General features: G+C 43.7%; 1 pseudogene across 1 annotated transcript in view; it reads right to left on the bottom strand.

Moving 5' to 3' along the window:
* LOC311131872 (inactive phospholipase C-like protein 2) overlaps nt 1–19,877 on the bottom strand; it is a 48,532-nt pseudogene that overhangs the window by 5,991 nt on the left and 22,664 nt on the right. The window contains exons 6-9 of the transcript in view: nt 17,684–17,926; nt 17,120–17,406; nt 15,016–15,227; nt 12,820–12,895 (exon numbers count right to left, since the gene is read on the bottom strand). The product of the transcript in view is annotated as an inactive phospholipase C-like protein 2 (transcript). The remainder of the gene's footprint in view (nt 1–12,819; nt 12,896–15,015; nt 15,228–17,119; nt 17,407–17,683; nt 17,927–19,877) is intronic.

Below are 19,877 nucleotides of genomic sequence, written 5' to 3'. Positions count from 1 at the left end.
CGGATGCCACACACGCTGCTGCTACTGTCTATTATCTATCCCGTTGCCTAGTCACTTTACCACTACCTACAGTATATGTACATATTGTATCTACCTCAATGACCTCATACCCTGCACATGGACTCGGTACTGGTCCTCCCTGTATATAGCCATGTTATTACCTGGTCCTCCCTGTATATAGCCATGGTATTACCTGGTCCTCCCTGTATATAGCCATGTTATTACCTGGTCCTCCCTGTATATAGCCATGTTATTACCTGGTCCTCCCTGTATATAGCCATGTTATTACCTGGTCCTCCCTGTATATAGCCATGGTATTACCTGGTCCTCCCTGTATATAGCCATGTTATTACCTGGTCCTCCCTGTATATAGCCATGGTATTACCTGGTCCTCCCTGTATATAGCCATGTTATTACCTGGTCCTCCCTGTATATAGCCATGTTATTACCTGGTCCTCCCTGTATATAGCCATGTTATTACCTGGTCCTCCCTGTATATAGCCATGTTATTACCTGGTACTCCCTGTATATAGCCATGTTATTACCTGGTACTCCCTGTATATAGCCATGGTATTTTTACTCTTTATTGTTATTCACTGTGTATTTATTCCTCATGTCACTATTTCTATTTTCTTACTCTGCATTGTTGGAAAAGGACCCGTAAGTAAGCGTTTCACTGTTAGTCTACGCCTATTGTTTACGAAGCATGCGACAAATAACATTTTATTTTATTTGACACAAACACACATCATTTTAATTTCTGATATTTATCCAGGAATAAATGGTGGAACTCAGGCAACCTGAGATAAAATCTCTGAGAGGAGACTGGGGGCAGACTCTGGGCTGTTTAGCCATATCTATATAATCACTCAATTTATCATTTATCAAGCTCGTTATCTCTCCTCTAGCTATTAAGCCATTCATATCTCACTCTCTCTCCCGGCCTATATCTACAGAGCCTTCAGAAAGTATTCACACCCTTTGAATTTTTCCACATTTAGTTGTGTTACAAAGTGGGATTAAAATGGATGTCATTTTTTGTCAACGATCTACACAAAATACTCTCTAATATCAAAGTGGAAGAAAAATGCGAACATTTTGTAAAAATGTATGGAAAATAAAACATATCTTCATTAGATAAGTATTTTTCTACACCTGGATTTTTCCACATTTTCCCATTATTCTTTTCAAAATTCTTCAAACTCTGTCAAATTGGTTGTTGATCATTGCTAGACACCATTTCCAGGTCTTGCAGTATATTTTCAAGCAGATTTAAGTCAAAACTGTAACTCAGGAACATTCACTGTCTTCTTGGTAAGCAACTCCAGTGTAGATTTGGTTTGTGTTGTAGGTTATTGTCCTGCTGAAAGGTGAATTCCGTCCGTAGCTCAGGGATGTAGCTCAGTTGGTAGAGCATGGTTCATGGTTGTGGGTTCGTTTCCCACGTGGGGCCAGTATAATAAATAAATATGTATGCACTCACTAACTGTAAGTCGCTCTGGATAAGAGCATCAGCTAAATGACTAAAATGTAAATGAATTAATCTCCCAGTGTCTGGTGGAAAGCAGACTGAACCAGGTTTTCCTCTAGGATTTTGCCTGTGCTTAGCTCCATTCCATTTCTTTTTTGAGCGGTTTCCTTCCTCTACGGCAGGGGTGTCAAACTCATTTTAGCTCAGGGGCCACATGGAGGAAAATCTATTCCCAAGTGGGCCGGACCGGAAAAATCATGGTATATATAACTTAAAAACAACAACTTCAGATTGTTTTCTTTGTTTTAATACGATCAACATACAACATAAAGCTGGAGCCTGAGGACAGTGTGTCCAAAATAGTACAAGCACAACATCACTATTAATCATAAAACACGTCAAGTTTATTTGAAAATTCTAAAGAAAAAGAACACAAACACACAATGCCTCAGTGATTAACAGAACTGTTTCACAGATCACAGAACTATATCAGGGTGTCATTTCTCAGGCAGAAATGTAGATAAAAATAATGAAATCCTGTTCCCCAAACAAGTGCAAGAACCACAGAGTCAAGAATAGGTTAAATATACAAATAAAATAAAATCTATTAAAAACAATAGCACATCAACATAAAAACATATAAACATAAAGCTGGAGCCTGAGGACAGTGTCCAAAAGCACAACATCACTATTAATCATAAAACACCTCAAGTTATTTGAAAGTTCTGAGGACAAAGAACACACAAACACACAATGCCTCAGTGATTCACAGAAGTATATCACAGATCACAGAACTATATCAGGGTGTCATTTCTCAGGCAGAAATGTAGATAAAAATAATGAAATCCTGTTCCCCAAACAAGTGCAAGAACCACAGAGTCAAGAATAGGTTAAATATACAAATAAAATAAAATCAATTAAAAACAATAGCACATCAACATAAAAACATATAAACATAAATCTGAAAGCGTTGCTCAAACTCCCGTAACAGTCCAGTTATTTTTATCTTTGAACCGCTTCATGTCTGCCACATGTTGGGTCGCGCACACATTTTTCAGACAGGGGAAGTGAGCTGCATCACCACCGACAAGTTGCGTCTCCCACAATGACAGCTTCAACTTGAAAGAACGTATGCTGTCATAATACTGCGTGACAACTTTGTTGCGCCCTTGCAGCTGTTTGTTCAAGTTATTCAGGTGCTCTGTAACATCCACCATAAATGCAAGGTCCGGCATCCATTCTGCGGAATGAAATTCTAACACTGGTTTGCCCTTTTCTTCCATGAACTGTTCAATTTCTTCTCGTAAATCAAAGAAACGCCTCAGCACAGCACCTCGGCTTAACCATCTTACCTCAGTGTGGTATGGCAGGCCATAGATGTGGTCTTTCTCTCTGAGAAGGCTGTCAAACTGACGGTGATTCAGGCTTCTGGATCGGATGAAATTAACAGTTTGGATGACCACCTTCATGACGTTATCCATCTTTAATGACTTGCAACACAAAGCCTCCTGGTGCAAAATACAGTGAAAAGTCAAAAAATCACGTCCTCCATTTGCAGATTGCACTTTCTCTCTGAACTTTGTCACAACGCCTGCTTTTTTCCCGATCATTGAGGGCGCACCATCTGTAGCCAGGCTGACAGCGCGGGGCCAGTCCACTCCGACCCTGTCCAGTGCGCCGACGAGTGCGGTAAAAATATCAGCTGCTGTCGTTGTATCTGTCATCGGCACCAACTCCACGAACTCCTCGGTGACGGTCAATGTGTCATCAACTCCGCGGATGAAAAAATTGCCAGTTGTGCAACATCTGTAATGTCCGTGCTTTCATCAATTGCAACCGAAAATGCAATAAATGACTTTACTTTATGCTTCAACTGGCTGTCCAAATCCACTGAAAGATCGGAAATCCTGTCTGCAACTGTGTTTCTTGTCAGGCTGATATTTGCAAAAGCCTGCCGCTTTTCAGGGCACACAATCTCCGCTGCCTTCATCATGCATGTTTTTACAAATTCACCCTCACTAAATGGTTTTGAAGCCACTGCGATTTCATTAGCAATGAGGTAGCTAGCTTTCACTGCAGCGTCACTGATGTCTCGGCTGTGAGTAAACACAGACTGCTGTTTCTTCAGACCCGCCAACAGTTCATTCACCTTCTCTCATCTCCGCTGTCCTTGAAAGTTGTCATATTTGTCGGCATGAAGACTCACATAGTGGCGACAAAGGTTATATTCTTTCAGCACTGCAACATGCTCTGAACACACCAAACATACAGCTTTCCCATTCAATTCCGTGATTAAATAGGATGACCATTTTTCTTGGAACACTCTGCACTCTGCGTCCACTTTTCTCTTTTTTGACAGAGACATATTGGGGCAATGAGGGTGCCAAAGCACATAATGTTAAACGTAGAAGCCGTAATAAATATCGCGGGCAAAACAAAGTAGCTCATTGGCTGCACGTGCTTGACCTACTTGCTCTGCCCCGGTATAAACAGTTTGCTTGCTTAACACAATTGCTCTTGCGCCATCCAGTGGACGCAATTGGAACAGCAGTTCTTTTCTTTTTTTTTTTTCTTTTTCAAAATCATCTCGCGGGCTGGATTAAACCCGTTTGCGGGCCTGATCCGGCCCGCGGGCCGTACGTTTGACACCCCTGCTCTACGGCAACAGCATTAGGAAGGACACCCGTATCTTTGTAGTGACTGGGTGTATTGATACACCATCCAAAGTGTAATTAATAACTTCATCATGTTCAAAGGGATATTCAATGTCTGCTTTAAAAATAAATAAAAATCTATCAAAAATCATGTTAAACACTATTATTGCACACAGAGTGAGTCCATGAAACTTATGTGACATGTTAAGCACATTTTTGCTCCTGAACTTATTTAGGCTTGCCATAACAAAGGGGTTGAATACTTATTGACTTAAGACATTTCAGCTTTTCATTTTTAATTAATTCGGAAAAAATTGAAAAACATAATTCCACTTTGACATTATGGGGTATATTGTGTGTAGGCCAGTGACACAAAATCTCAATTTAATCAATTTTAAATTCAGGCTGTAACACAACAAAATGTATACACTGTATACAGTGCATTCGGAAAGTATTCAGACCCCTCCACATTTTGTTACATTACAGCCTTATTCTAAAATTTATTAAATTTTTTTTTTTTTCTCCTCATCAATCTACACACAATACCCCATAATGACAAAGAAAAACACGCTTTTTAGAAATCATTGCAAATGTATATACATATATTTTATGAAATATCACATTCACATAAGTATTCAGACCCTTTACTCAGTACTTTGTTGAAGCACCTTTGGCAGCGATTACAGCCTTTAGTCTTCTTGGGTATGACGCTACAAGCTTGGCACACCAGTATTTAGAGAGTTTCTCCCATTGTTCTCTGCAGATCCTCTCATGCTCTGTCAGGTTGGATGGGGAGCGTCGCTGCACAGCTATTTTCAGGTCTCTCCGGAGATGTTTGGTCAGGTTCAAGTCCGGGCTCTGGCTGGGCCTCTCAAGGTCATTCAGAGAGTTGTCCCAAAGCCACTCCTGAGTTGTCTTGGCTGTGTGCTTAGGGTTGTTGTCCTGTTGGAAGGTGAACCTTTACCCCAGTCTGAGGTCCTGAGCGCTCTGGAGCAGGTTTAATCAAGGATCTCTGTACTTTGCTCTGTTCATCTTTTCAACCCTGTCGCTGAAAAACATCCCCACTGCATGATGCTGCCACCACCATGCTTCACCGTAGGGATGGTGGCAGGGTTCCTCCAGACATGACGCTTGGCATTCAGGCAAAATAGTTCAATCTTGGTTTCATCAGACCAGAGAATCTTGTTTCTCATGGTCTGAGAGTCCTTTAAGTGTATTTTGGCAAACTCCAAGTAGGCGTGTGCCTTTTACATTTACATTTTAGTCATTTAGCAGACGCTCTTATCCAGAGCGACTTACATTTAGTGAGTGCATACATTTTCATACTGCCCCCCCGTGGGAATCGAACCCACAACCCTGGTGTTGCAAACGCCATGCTCTACCAACTGAGCTACACGGGACCATACTGAGGAGTGGCTTCCTTCTGGCCACACTATCATAAAGACCTGATTGGTGGAGTGCTGCAGAGACGGTTGTCCTTCTGGAAGGTTCTCCCATCTCCACAGAGGAACTCTGGAGGTCTGTCAGAGTGACCATCAGGTTCTTGGTCACTTCCCTGACCAAGGCCCTTCTCTTCTGATTACTCCGATTGGCTGGGCGGCCAGCTCTAGGAAGAGTCTTGGTAGTTCCAAACTTCTTCCATTTAAGAATGATGGAGGCCACAGTGTTCTTGGGGACCTTCAATGCTGCAGACATTGTTTGGTACCCTTCCCCAGATCTGTGCCTCGACACAATCCTGTCTCAGAGCTCTACGGGCAATTCCTTCGACCTCATGGCTTGGTTTTTGCTCTGACATGCACTGTCAACTGTGGGACCTTACATAGACAGGTGTGTGCTTTTCCAAATCATGTCTAATCAATTTAATTTACCACAGGTGGACTCCAATCAAGTTGTAGAAACATCTCAAGGATGTTAAATGAGCGCCTGAGCTCAATTTCGAGTCCCAAAGCAAAGGGTCTGAATACGTATGTAAATAAGGTATTTCTGTTTTTATTTTAATAAATGTGTAAACATTTCTAAAAACCTGTTTTCACTTTGTCATTATGGGGTATTATGTGTAGATTGATGAGGATTTTATTTATTTAATCCATTTTAGAATAAGGCTGTAATGTAACAAAATGTGGAAAAAGGGAAGGGGTCGGAATACGTTCCGAATGCACTGTATATCTTTCTATCTGTCTCTCGCTCTCTCTAGGGCTATATTTATATATTGACCCAGACCCAGACATCTCAAACCAACATCCTCTACTCTCCTCAGATTCTACCTTTTCATCTGCCAATCAATCACCATCTCCTGGCAACCACGGAACACTCACTGTTTATCACCGTGGCGACGACCGCCTGGCCAAGTTGTCAGCCTTCCCATGATGCCCAGCAAGCAGAGTCGCCGCATGGTAAACAAACCTTGCTCCGCCAAGTTACCCCAAGAGCCTGATCTAAGGTCAATTTTGCATTTCCATCCCTATTGGTTAAGGATGGGATTTGGAGAGGACAAACTGATTCTAGATTTATGCCTAAGACCATATTGACCTGTACTCCGAGCTTATGTCAACACAAACTACATCAATCAAGAGCTCAGTCAATAAACAAACTCATCTAATAATAACATATGGACAAATCTGCCTCAGAGCCAGGATGAAAATAGTTCCTGTCATGGATGAAGTAGAGACATGGGGTGCATTCCAAATGGCCCATAGGGCTCTGGTCAAAAGTAGTGCACTATATAGGGAATAGGGTGCCATTTGGGACATAGTCATGGAAGTCTCAGCCGACTTTAGGCTTCAGGCTTTTATTGATGAGGTCTCAGCTGGAGAGTCGGTTGGCAGGTTCCTGTAGGCAAGTCTTTCTCACGACTACTGGGCTGTTGAAATGGAGTCAGATCACTGAAGGAAAACATCCTGCTCTCTAACTAGCCCTAGCCAACTCCAATTTCCTCACAGTTGATGTTGCTTTGAGTCACGTGATGAGGCCTGCCTCTCTCGCTCAGTTCAATTCAATTCAACTTAAGGGCTTTATTGGCATGGGAAAAATATGTTAACATTGCCAAAGCATGTCAAATAGATAAAACAAAAGTGAAATAAACAATACCAAAATTAACAGTAAACATTACACTCACAAAAGTTCCAAAATAATAAAATACATTTCAAATGTCATATTATGTCTAAATACAGTGTTGCAACAATGTGCAAATAGTTAAAGTAGAAAAGGGAAAATAAATAAACATAAATATGGGTTGTATTTACAATGGTGTTTGTTCTTCACTGGTTGCCCTTTTCTTGTGGCAACAGGTCACAAATCTTGTTGCTGTGATGGCACACTGTTGTATTTCACCCAATAGTTATGGGAGTTTATCAAAATTGGGTTTGTTTTCAAATTCTTTGTGGGTCTGTGTAATCTGAGGGAAATATGTGTCTCTAATATGGTCATACATTTGGCAGGAGGTTAGGAAGTGCAGCTCAGTTTCCACCTCATTTTGTGGGCAGTGTGCACATAGCCTGTCTTCTATTGAGAGCCAGGTCTGCCTATGGCGGCCTTTCTCAATAGCAAGGCTATGCTCACTGAGTCTGTACATAGTCAAAGCTTTCCTTAAGTTTGGGTCAGTCACAGTGGTCAGGTATTCTGCCACTGTATACTCTCTGTTTAGGGCCAAATAGCATTCTAGTTTGCTCAGTTTTTTTGTTAATTCTTTCCAATGTGCCAAGTAATTGTCTTTTTGTTTTCTCATGATTTGGTTGGGTCTTAATTGTGTTGCTGTCCTGGGGCTCTGTGGGGTCTGTGAACAGAGCCCCACGACAAGCATGCTTAGGGGACTTTTCTCCAGGTTCATCTCTCTATAGGTGATGTCTTTGTTATGGAAGGTTTGGTGGTTTTCGGTGGTTGTAGAATTGAACAGCTCTTTTCTGGATTTTGATAATTAGCGGGAATCTGCCTAATTCTGCTCTGCATGCATTATTTTATGTTTTACGTTGTACACAGGATATTTTTGCAGAATTCTGCATGCAGAGTCTCAATTTGGTGTTTGTCCAATTTTGTGAATTCTTGGTTGGTGAGCGGACCCCACAACCATAAAGGGCAATGGGTTCTATAACTGATTCAAGTATTTTTTAGCCAGCTCCTAATTGGTATGTCGAATTTTATGTTCCTTTTGATGGCATAGAAGGCCCTTCTTGCCTTGTCTCTCAGATCGTTCACAGCTTTGTGGAAGTTACCTGTGGCGCTGATGTTTAGGCCGAGGTATGTATAGTTTTTTGTGTGCTCTAGGGCAACGGTGTCTAGATGGAATTTGTTTTGTGGTCCTGGCAACTGGACCTTTTTTGGAACACCATTACTTTTGTCTTACTGAGATTTACTGTCAGGGCCCATGTCTGACAGAATCTGTGCAGAAGATATAGGTGCTGCTGTAGGCCCTCCTTGGTTGGTGACAGAAGCACCAGATCATCAGCAAACAGTAGACATTTGACTTCAGATTCTAGTAGGGTGAGGCCGGGTACTGCAGACTGTTCTAGTGCCCTCGCCAATTCGTTGATATATATGTTGAAGAGGGTGGGGCTTAAACTGCAACCCTGTCTCACCCCACGGCCCTGTGGAAAGAAATGTATGTGTTCTTTGCCAATTTTAACCGCACACTTGTTGTTTGTGTATATGGATTTTATAATGTCGTATGTTTTTCCCCCAACACCACTTTCCATCAATTTGTATAGCAGATCCTCATTCCAAATTGAGTCAAAAGCTTTTTTGAAATCAACAAAGCATGAGAAGACTTTGCCTTTGTTTTGTTTTGTTTGTTTGTCAATTAAGGTGTGCAGGTTGAATACGTGGTCTGTCGTACAGTAGTTTGGTAAAAAGCCAATTTGACATTTGCTCAGTACATTGTTTTCACTGAGGAAATGAACTAGTCTGCTGTTAATGATAATGCAGAGGATTTTCCCAAGGTTACTGTTGATGCATACGTATCCCACGGTAGTTATTGGGGTCAAATTTGTCTACACTTTTGTGGATTGGGGTGACCAGTCCTTGTTTCCAAATATTGGGGAAGATGCCAGAGCTAAGGATGATGTTAAAGAGTTTAAGAATTGCCAATTGGAATTTGTGGTCTGTATATTTTATCATTTCTGTCACGATCGTCGACAGATGAAGCGGACCAAGGCGCAGCGTGATAAGCGTACATTCTTTATTTGTACTTAACACACACGAACCAAAACAATAAACAAAACGATACGTGAAGTCCTAGGTTATACACAAAACCCTACGGAACAAGATCCCACAAAATACTAGTGCCAAACAGGCTGCCTAAGTATGGTCCCCAATCAGAGACAACGAGCTACAGCTGTCTCTGATTGGGAACCACCCTGGCTAACATAGATATAAACGATCTAGAACAAAAGCATAGAAAATGTAACAGAAACTCCACACCCTGGCTCAACATTTAAGAGTCCCCCGAGCCAGGGCGTGACAGTAGCCCCCCCCAAAGGCGCGGACTGCGACCGCGCCACACCAACACAACGGGGTAGGGGCCGGGTGGGCATTCCGCCTCGGAGGCGGATCCGGCTCCGGGCGTGACCACCACACTCTCTCTACCCCCCCGTAGCGCCCCTGGTCTGGTCCCGCTGGCCGGAGCTGGACTGGACACCGGTGGAGCGGATTGCTCTGGCTCCGGTGTGGAGCAGCTGACCGGTGCCGGACCAGGCACGGACCGTGCCGGACTGACGACGCGCACCACTGGCTTGGTGCGGGGAGCAGGAACGGGCCGGACCGGGCTGACGACGCGCACCACTGGCTTGGTGCGGGGGGCCGGACCAGGCTGACGACGCGCACCACTGGCTTGGTGCGGGGAGCAGGAACGGGCCGGACCGGGCTGGCGACGCGCACCACTGGCTTGGTGCGAGGGGCAGGAACGGGCCGGACCGGGCTGACGACGCGCACCATTGGCTTGGTGCGGGGATCAGGAACAGGCCGGACCGGGCTGGCGACGCGCACCACTGGCTTGGTGCGAGGGGCAGGAACAGGCCGGACCGGGCTGACGACGCGCACCACAGGCTTGGTGCGAGGGACAGGAACAGGCCGGACCGGGCTGGCGACGCGCACCACAGGCTTGGTGCGGGGAGCAGGAACAGGCCGGACCGGGCTGGCGACGCGCACCACAGGCTTGGTGCGAGGGACAGGAACAGGCCGGACCGGGCTGGCGACGCGCACCACAGGCTTGGTGCGGGGAGCAGGAACAGGCCGGACCGGGCTGGCGACGCGCACCACAGGCTTGGTGCGGGGAGCAGGAACAGGCCGGACCGGGCTGACGACGCGTACCACAGCCTATTTCCACACAATCTGTGTGAGGCATCAGCACAGGACGTACAGGGCTGTGCACTCGTACTGGCACTACAGCACGTGGCACTGGCGCAGGATATCCGGGACCGAGGAGGGGTACTGGAGGCCACGAGCGTTGAGCCGGCACACTCCGTCCTGGCTGCATGCCCACCTTAGCACGACACGTGCGTGGTGCTAGCACAGGACGTACAGGACTGTGCCGGAACACTCGCGGCACAGTACGTGGCTCCGCATAACACGGAACCTGCCCAGTCTCACGCTGCCTAGCCTGAGTACGGGGAGTTGGCTCTGCTCTACCTCCAGGCTCCGCCAACCACCCTTCCAGCCCCCCAAACCTGGTGGCCTCCTCTCCTAGTCCGCCGATTCGTCCTGTAGCTGCCTCCAGCAGCCCCGTCGTCCACGCCGTGTGCCCCCCAAAAAAATGTCTTGGGGTTGCCTCTCGCGTGTCCGTCGTCGGCACGGTTGGCGCCGTTTCTCCTCTCCTGCCTGGGCATTTACTTTTGCCCATGGCCCTCTGCCCGCGAATATGTCCTCCCAAGACCACCATTCGCCCACCTGGGACATCGCCAACTTCTCCTCCTGGGCACACTGCTTGGTCCTCTGGTGGTGGGATCTTCTGTCACGATCGTCGACAGATGAAGCGGACCAAGGCGCAGCGTGATAAGCGTACATTCTTTATTGTACTTAACACACACGAACCAAAACAATAAACAAAACGATACGTGAAGTCCTAGGTTATACACAAAACCCTACGGAACAAGATCCCACAAAATACTAGTGCCAAACAGGCTGCCTAAGTATGGTCCCCAATCAGAGACAACGAGCTACAGCTGTCTCTGATTGGGAACCACCCTGGCTAACATAGATATAAAACGATCTAGAACAAAGCAAGAAAATGTAACAGAAACTCCACACCCTGGCTCAACATTTAAGAGTCCCCCGAGCCAGGGCGTGACAATTTCATTTCAACCCCACAGGCCTTTTTGGGTTGGAGGGTTTGTATTTTGTCCTGTAGTTCATTCAATGTAATTGGAGAATCCAGTGGGTTCTGGTAGTCTTTAATAGTTGATTCTAAGATTTGCATTTGATCATGTATATTTTTTTGCTGTTTGTTCTTTGTTATAGGGCCAAAAAGATTGGAGAAGTGGTTTACCCAAACATCTCAGTTTTGGATAGATAGCTCTTCGTGTTGTTGTTTGTTTTAGTGTTTTTCCAATTTTCCCAGAAGTGGTTAGAGTCTATGGATTCTTCAATTACATTGAGCTGATTTCTGACATGCTGTTCCTTCTTTTTCCGTAGTGTATTTCTGTATTGTTTTAGTGATTCACCATTCACCATAGGCTCAGGTTTTCTGGGTCTCTATGTTTTTGGTTGGATAGGTTTCTCAATTTCTTTCTTAGGTTTTTTGCATTCTTCGTCAAACCATTTGTCATTGTTGTTACTTTTTCTTTGGTTTTCTGTTAAAGATTTTTAGATTTGATAGGGAAGCTGAGAGGTCAAATATACGGTTTAGGTTTTCTACTGCCAGGTTTACACCTTCACTATTACAGTGGAACGTTTTTGTCCAGGAAGTTGTCTAAAAGGGATTGAATTTGTTGTTTCCTAGTTGTTTTTTGGTAGGTTTCGACACTACTTTCCTTCCATCTATCGCATTTCTTAATATTATTCAGTTCCTTTGGCTTTGATGCCTCATGATTGAGTATTGCTCTGTTCAAGTAGCCTGTCATTTTGCTGTGGTCTGATAGGGGTGTCAGTGGGCTGACTGTGAACACTCTGAGAGACTCTGGGTTGAGGTCGGTGATAAAGTAGTCTACAGTACTACTGCCAAGAGATGAGCTATAGGTGTACCTACCGTAGGAGTCCCCTCCAAGCCTACCATTGACCATGTACATACCCAGCGTGCGACAGAGCTACGTAGTTGTGTCGAGGGAGCATATGGGGAGGGAATCTCTCTCTCTCTCCTCTCGTCTCTCTCTCTCTCTCTCATCTCTCTCTCTTCTCTCTCTCTCTCTCTCTCTCTCTCTCTCTCTCTCTCTCTCTCTCTCATCTCTTCTCTCTCTCTCTCTCTCTCTCTCTCCATCATCCTCTCCTCTCTCTCTCTCTCTCCTCTCTCTCTCCTCTCTCTCTCTCTCCTCTTCTCTCTCTCTCTCTCTCTCTCTCTCTCTCCTTCTCTCTCTCTCTCTCTCCTCTCTCTCTCTCTCTCTCTCTCTCCTCTCTCTCTCTCTCTCTCTCTCTCTCTCTCTCTCTCTCTCTCTCTCTCTCTCTCTCTCTCTCTCTCTCTCTCTCTCTCTCTCTCTCTCATCTCTCTCTCTCTCTCTCTTCTCTCTCTCCTCTCTCTCTCTCTCTCTCTCTCTCTCTCTCTCTCTCTCTCACCTGTTGTCTGTATCTGTAGGATCCTGTCGTAGACTCCGTCTGACAGCTCAATCACTGCTCTGCTCGCCTGGATCATCTGTAGACAGTGTACACAAGATCAGTCTCGAAAACAATCACTTTTAAATTAAATCAGTAATCAATTTAAAACCTGTCATCACACATCTTACTGTCATCACACATCCCTCCGTCACTCACACATCTCACCGTCATCACACATCTTACATAAAAACATCACTGTAACATAACCCCAGACGACCCCACAACTATCTGACCAATGGATTGTTTAATTAAAACCACAACTATCTGACCAGTGGACTGTTTAATTAAAACCACAGCTATCTGACCAGTGGATTGTTTAATTTAAACCACAGCTACAGTGTGGAGAACAAGTATTTGATACACTGCCGATTTTGCAGGTTTTCCTACTTACAAAGCATGTAGAGGTCTGTAATTTTTTTCATAGGTACACTTCAACTGTAAGAGACGGTTGAAATCCAGAAAATCACATTGTATGATTTTTAAGTAATTAATTTGCATTTTATTGCATGACATAAGTATTTGATACATCAGAAAAGCAGAACTTAATATTTGGTACAGAAACCTTTGTTTGCAATTACAGAGATCATACGTTTCCTGTAGGTCTTGACCAGGTTTGCACACACTGCAGCAGGGATTTTGGCCCACTCCTCCATACAGACCTTCTCCAGATCCTTCAGGTTTCGGGGCTGTCGCTGGGCAATACGGACTTTCAGCTCCCTCCAAAGATTTTCTATTGGGTTCAGGTCTGGAGACTGGCTAGGCCACTCCAGGACCTTGAGATGCTTCTTACAGAGCCACTCCTTTGTTGCCCTGGCTGTGTGTTTCGGGTCGTTGTCATGCTGGAAGACCCAGCCACGACCCATCTTCAATGCTCTTACTGAGGGAAGGAGGTTGTTGGCCAAGATCTCGCGATACATGGCCCCATCCATCCTCCCCTCAATACGGCGCAGTTGTCCTGTTCCCTTTGCAGAAAAAGCATCCCCAAAGAATTATGTTTCCACCTCCATGCTTCACGGTTGGATGGTGTTCTTGGGGTTGTACTCCATCCTTCTTCTTCCTCTCCAAACACGGCGAGTGGAGTTTAGACCAAAAAGCTATATTTTTTGTCTCATCAGACCACATGACCTTCTCCCATTCCTCCTCTGGATCATCCAGATGGTCATTGGCAAACTTCAGACGGGCCTGGACATGCGCTGGCTTGAGCAGGGGGACCTTGCGTGCGCTGCAGGCGTAGTGTGTTACTAATGGTTTTCTTTGAGACTGTGGTCCCAGCTCCCTTCAGGTCATTGACCAGGTCCTGGCCCTGTAGTTCTGGGCTGATCCCTCACCTTCCTCATGATCATTGATGCCCCACAAGGTGAGAAACTTGCATGGAACCCCAGACCGAGGGTGATTGACCGTCATCTTGAACTTCTTCCATTTTCTAATAATTGCACCCAAAAGTTGTTGCCTTCTCACCAAGCTGCTTGCCTATTGTCCTGTAGCCCATCCCAGCCTGTGTGCAGGTCTACAATGTTTTCCCTGATGTCCTTACACAGCTCTCTGGTCTTGGCCATTGTGGAGAGGTTGGAGTCTGTTTGATTGAGTGTGTAGACAGGTGTCTTTTATACAGGTAATGATTTCAAACAGGTGCAGTTAATACAGGTAATGAGTGGAGAACAGGAGGGCTTCTTAAAGAAAAACTAACAGGTCTGTGAGAGCCGAATTCTTACTGGTTGGTAGGTGATCAAATACTTATGTCATGCAATAAAATGCAAATTAATTACTTAAAAATCATACAATGTGATTTTCTGGATTTTTGTTTTAGATTCCGTCTCTCACAGTTGAAGTGTACCTATGATAAAAATTACAGACCTCTACATGCTTTGTAAGTAGGAAAACCTGCAAAATCGGCAGTGTATCAAATACTTGTTCTCCCCACTGTATCTGACCAGTGGATTGTTTATTAAAACGACAGCTATCTGACCAGTGGATTGTTTAATTTAAACCACAGCTATCTGACCAGTGGATTGTTTAATTCAAACCACAGCTATCTGACCAGTGGATTGTTTCATTTAAACCACAGCTATCTGACCGGTGGATTGTTTAATCTAACCTGCACAACCGCTACATACTGTAAATAAAATGTAAAGGATTGATTAATTGATTGATCCTCACCGTTTCGAAGGTGGAGACTACCCTGCGTAGGACGTCCGGCAGGGGCCCCTGGGGCTCCATGGAGGGGTACTGCTCCCTCAGCTCAAAACAGCATCAGGGGTCCCCCGTCGGCCCCCACCACACGGGACCCCAGGGGCCAATACACACTGCATCATGAGGTTAGCCACCGCTGACTACCCCACAACAGCTCCTGAACACTTGCCACCCGAGTTCTACAGGGACAGAGAGAGATACAGAGGGTCGGGGGGGTTATGCAACACACACACCACATCTACTATATAAAAACACACACACACACACACACACACACAGTATTGTACAGCTAACCTTGTGGGGGGACACATTCAGTCCCATTCAAAATCCTATTTCCCTATCCCCTGACCCTAAACCTTACCCTAACCCATACTCTTACCCTAACCCAAAAACCTAACCCTAGCTCCTAACCCTAACACTAACCCTAGCTCCTAACCCTATCCTAACTCCTAACCGTTAACGTAATTCTAACCCTAACACTAATTCTAACCTTAACCCTAAACCCCCTAGAAATAGCGTTTGACCTCATGGGGACTAACAAAATGTCCCCAGTTTTGTCAAAGTTTTGTTTGTTTACTATTCGTGTGGGGAATCCACACACACAGCACTCTCTGCTGTCTGTATTAGTGATGTATTGTTCTGTGGATCATACTTATCTCCCGAGTGGCGCAGTGGTCTAAGGCACTGCATCGCAGTGCTAGCTGTGCCACTAGAGATCCTGGTTCGTATCCAGGCTCTGTCGTAGCCGGCCGCGACCAGGAGACCCCATGGGGCGGCGCACAATTGGCCCAGCGTCGTCCAGGGTAGGGAGGGAATGGCCGGCAGGGGATGTAGCTCAGTTGGTAGAGCATGGCGTTGCAACGCCAGGGTTGTGGGTTCGATTCCCACGGGGGGCCAGTATAAAAAATTATGTATGCACTCACTAACTGTAAGTCGCTCTGGATAAGAGCGTCTGCTAAATGACTCAAATGTAAATGTAAATGTAATCCCCTACTAAGTGATTAGTTGCTGAGGGTTTAATCGTGGATCAAACTGTGACATGGTTTCCTGGGATACCATCACTGAGAACATCTGATTGAATTAGAGAAGCTTTATTGGGAGATGGTGAAAGTGACAATCACAAATTGACCGTATCACTGCCACACTATTAAATTAATGTTTATTGCGGTCATTGAACTACTAAAATCTAAATGTAAACAGTTTTATTTAAGAACACAGGTTAGCGTTTTTCATCATGAATGTTGTTCTGGGGGCAGCTCTGCAGAGTGGTCACTAGATTTTAAACATAGCCCTAACCTTAACACTAACCTTAACCACACTGCTAACCCTAATGCCAAACCCTAACATTAAATTAAGACCAAAAATCACATTAATTTTTACAATTTCGCTAATTTTGACTTAGCTGCTGGCCCATCTAGCGGAAATCACTCAGCTTTGCCCCCAGGGCAGGATTTATGACAATAAACGTCAACCTGCTTTAACAACTGACACTGACAGAGAAGCTGTTCTAATCTCTTCATGATGTCATAGTGCTTGCCTTCAGTGTTTACTTCTGTTTAGGTGTGTGTGTGTTTGAGAGAGAGTGTGTGTGTGTTCCCTGTCTCTTTGTATTAGTGTCATAGCATGAATCCCAGTCATCTCCAGCCTAAACAGATCAGAGGTCCTCAACATCACTTAGACAGCCAGACTAAATGCTTACAGGGACAATCACCTTACCATCAGCTTACCATAACCATAACCTGTCAGTCTAAAGCAGAACTTCATAGATCAGGCTAACTAGCCAGTTTAGATGCAGTAAACAATCTCTCACTGGTTCTGTGTTGTCCACCGCCACTCAGTCTGAACCTGTTGATGTCTCTGGAGGAATGACCATGTCAGCCATCTTTATCTCGGAGTCATAACTTAGTGATCACTGAGATTGAACCCTCCATGGGTTGGGTTAATCTACCATAAATTGACATGGCTATTCTGAGTTAGACATCATCCATTGTGAATATAGGTATACAGGCATTTCAGTCCTTCAATGTGAAAATTGTGATTGATAAATGACTGTTTATCCTCTCCTTCTCACCTGCATGTTCTCCCGCAGGTCCGTGGCCTCCTTTAGTGGCGGGGTGGCCATTTTGAAAACCTCGTCCACGGCTTTGATCCCCAGGTCCCGGAGTGCAGCGTACTCCCTCCCTCGCTTCGCCTTCCGCACAGACAGCCCCCGCTTGTGGGACTTGCCCCCTCCTCTCCTGTTGGTGAGGGCCACATGGACGAACAGCCGGGCGTACGGGAGATCCTCTCCCGTCAGAGACTGTAACGGTACGTGCCGGTAGCCTGGCTGTAGGCACTCCAGTGGAATGGTGTACTGACCTGTGGTAAAACAGAGGGGATTACAAATGATGTACAGGAGTGTTAGACAATGAAATTACCTTGAGAAGATAGTGAATGTTCACTCACTAACTGCTACCAAGTGTTCTTTATCTTAGCTAGTGATACTTGCTAGTAAGCTAGCAATAACCTTCATATGGCTGAAAGGTTGTTGTAGTATCATTAGTTGGCTTCAGACAACAAGTTCAACCAAAAGCAGACTGGACACCGGACTAGCAGTCAGTGCAGAGCTGACCTTCACCCTCCTTCCACTACTGACCTATGAACTCGTCCCTATGAATTCATCGTCCAGCACCACGAAGCGCACCATGGCCAGCTCGGGCAGGTTGATCTGGAACTCAAAGCTCTCGTCAAAGATGGGGTTGTCTCCGTTCTGCATCACTGTGCGGGTGCGGCGCTCGGCGCAGTCGGCAAGGGATACCATGGATCTCCACGTAGACATACGGGTCCACCACGTCTCCTTTAGCTCCAGAACCCCTCGGGACGGGGAAGGTTCTGACCACTGATCACCTGCATGGATGGATCCATTTATTGATTGATTGATTGTCTGTTTGTTTGATTGAAATGTTCACACACCTTATTTTAATTGCAAGTGTACTGAATAACTGAAACAATACCATTCAACCACTAAGATAAGTGTACTGAATAACTGAAACAATACCATTCAACCACTAAGATAAGTGTACTGAATAACTGAAACAATACCATTCAACCACTAAGATAAGTGTACTGAATAACTGAAACAATACCATTCAACCACTAAGATAAGTGTACTGAATAACTGAAACAATACCATTCAACCATTAAAGTAAGTGTACTGAATAACTGAAACAATACCATTCAACATTAAAGTAAGTGTACTGAATAACTGAAACAATACCATTCAACCACTAAGATAAGTGTACTGAATAACTGAAACAATACCATTCAACCATTAAAGTAAGTGTACTGAATAACTGAAACAATACCATTCAACCATTAAAGTAAGTGTACTGAATAACTGAAACAATACCATTCAACCATTAAAGTAAGTGTATTGAATAACTGAAACAATACCACTTCAACCATTAAAAGTAAGTGACTGAATAACTGAAACAATACCATTCAACCATTAAAGTAAGTGTACTGAATAACTGAAACAATACCATTCAACCATTAAAGTAAGTGTATTGAATAACTGAAACAATACCATTCAAACCATTAAAGTAAGTGACTGAATAACTGAAACAATACCATTCAACCATTAAAGTAAGTGTATTGAATAACTGAAACAATACCATTCAACCATTAAAGTAAGTGTACTGAATAACTGAAACAATACCATTCAACCATTAAAGTAAGTGTATTGAATAACTGAAACAATACCATTCAACCATTAAGTAAGTGTACTGAATAACTGAAACAATACCATTCAACCATTAAAGTAAGTGTATTGAATAACTGAAACAATACCATTCAACCATTAAGATAAGTGTATTGAATAACTGAAACAATACCATTCAACCACTAAGATAAGTGTACTGAATAACTGAAACAATACAATACCATTCAACCATTAAAGTAAGTGTACTGAATAACTGAAACAATACCATTCAACCATTAAAGTAAGTGTATTGAATAACTGAAACAATACCATTCAACCATTAAGATAAGTGTATTGAATAACTGAAACAATACCATTCAACCACTAAGATAAGTGTATTGAATAACTGAAACAATACCATTCCATTCAACCATTAAAGTAAGTGTACTGAATAACTGAAACAATACCATTCAACCATTAAAGTAAGTGTATTGAATAACTGAAACAATACCATTCAACCATTAAGATAAGTGTATTGAATAACTGAAACAATACCATTCAACCACTAAGATAAGTGTACTGAATAACTGAAACAATACCATTCAACCATTAAAGTAAATGTATTGAATAACTGAAACAATACCATTCAACCACTAAGATAAGTGTACTGAATAACTGAAACAATACCATTCAACCATTAAAGTAAATGTATTGAATAACTGAAACAATATCATTCAACCACTAAGATAAGTGTACTGAATAACTGAAACAATACCATTCAACCACTAAGATAAGTGTACTGATAACTGAAACAATACCATTCAACCACTAAGATAAGTGTACTGAATAACTGAAACAATACATTAACAATTGAGAAGTGTACTGAATAACTGAAACAATACCATTTAACAATTGAGAAGTGTACTGAATAACTGAAACAATACCATTCAACCATTAAGAGAAGTGTACTGAATAACTTAACCAATACCATTAAGAGAAGTGTACTGAATAACTTAACCAATACCATTAAGAGAAGTGTAATGACTAACTTAAACAATACCATTCAACCATTAAGGAGCCAACAAGCCAGGAAGTGATTAGGAGCCTCTATTACACAGATATAAATAAACACCACTGTTGTCTATCTACT

The sequence above is a fragment of the Coregonus lavaretus genome (assembly GCF_964263955.1).
Source record: "Coregonus lavaretus genome assembly, chromosome: 7".
NCBI lineage: Eukaryota > Metazoa > Chordata > Actinopteri > Salmoniformes > Salmonidae > Coregonus > Coregonus lavaretus.
The sequence above is the reverse complement of the archived record's forward strand: the minus strand, read 5'-3'. Positions and strand labels throughout refer to the sequence as shown.